The following is a 1496-nucleotide window of genomic DNA, read 5'->3' as shown; positions in this document are numbered from 1 at the left end:
TTGATCTACTGCAGTTAATGCCTGGTAGTCACTTTGTTCCAACATCTGAAGATAATAAACACTATAGCATCAAATTGTGAGATCGTTTGGGAACTCGATTCTTTGACCTCCCTCTGTGACCCAGTGGTAGGAGAAACCCTGATGGTGTCTGGATTAGTAAACACTATTGATAGGAGAAACCCTGATGGGGTCTGGATTAGTAAACACTAGTGGTAGGAGAAACCCTGACGGGGTCTGGATTAGTAAACACTAGTGGTAGGAGAAACCCTGATGGTGTCTGGATTAGTAAACACTAGTGGTAGGAGAAACCCTGATGGTGTCTGGATTAGTAAACACTAGTGGTAGGAGAAACCCTGACGGTGTCTGGATTAGTAAACACTAGTGGTAGGAGAAACCCTGACGGTGTCTGGATTAGTAAACACTAGTGGTAGGAGAAACCCTGACGGTGTCTGGATTAGTAAACACTATTGGTAGGAGAAACCCTGATGGTGTCTGGATTAGTAAACACTAGTGGTAGGAGAAACCCTGATGGTGTCTGGATTAGTAAACACTAGTGGTAGGAGAAACCCTGATGGTGTCTGGATTAGTAAACACTAGTGGTAGGAGAAACCCTGATGGTGTCTGGATTAGTAAACACTAGTGGTAGGAGAAACCCTGATGGTGTCTGGATTAGTAAACACTAGTGGTAGGAGAAACCCTGATGGGGTCTGGATTAGTAAACACTATTGGTTCATCAAATCAACATTAAGTTACTCATGAAGACAGCTCAATACAGGATGAACAAATTACATAAATATCTCTTCAATGTGCTTTGACTGCCTGTAGTCTCTCCCACAGCTGGTTCTGGTTCTGGGTGGCCTGTAGTCTCTCCCCACAGCTGGTTCTGGGTGGCCTGTAGTCTCTCCCCACAGCCGGTCCTGGTTCTGGGTGGCCTGTAGTCTCTCCCCACAGCCGGTCCTGGTTCTGGGTGGCCTGTAGTCTCTCCCCACAGCCGGTCCTGGTTCTGGGTGGCCTGTAGTGTCTCCCCACAGCCGGTCCTGGTTCTGGGTGGCCTGTAGTCTCTCCCCACAGCCGGTCCTGGTTCTGGGTGGCCTGTAGTGTCTCCCCACAGCCGGTCCTGGTTCTGGGTGGCCTGTAGTGTCTCCTCACAGCCGGTCCTGGTTCTGGGTGGCCTGTAGTGTCTCCCCACAGCCGGTCCTGGTTCTGGGTGGCCTGTAGTGTCTCCCCACAGCCGGTCCTGGTTCTGGGTGGCCTGTAGTGTCTCCCCACAGCCGGTCCTGGTTCTGGGTTGCCTGTAGTGTCTCCCCACAGCCGGTCCTGGTTCTGGGTGGCCTGTAGTCTCTCCTTACAGCCGGTCCTGGTTCTGGGTGGCCTGTAGTCTCTCCTCACAGCCGGTCCTGGTTCTGGGTGGCCTGTAGTCTCTCCCCACAGCCGTTCCTGGTTCTGGGTGGCCTGTAGTCTCTCCCCACAGCCGGTCCTGGTTCTGGGTGGCCTGT

Source organism: Salvelinus fontinalis, unplaced genomic scaffold (assembly GCF_029448725.1).
Source record: "Salvelinus fontinalis isolate EN_2023a unplaced genomic scaffold, ASM2944872v1 scaffold_0269, whole genome shotgun sequence".
NCBI classification, from domain to species: Eukaryota; Metazoa; Chordata; class Actinopteri; order Salmoniformes; family Salmonidae; genus Salvelinus; species Salvelinus fontinalis.
This window is presented reverse-complemented; position numbering follows the sequence as displayed.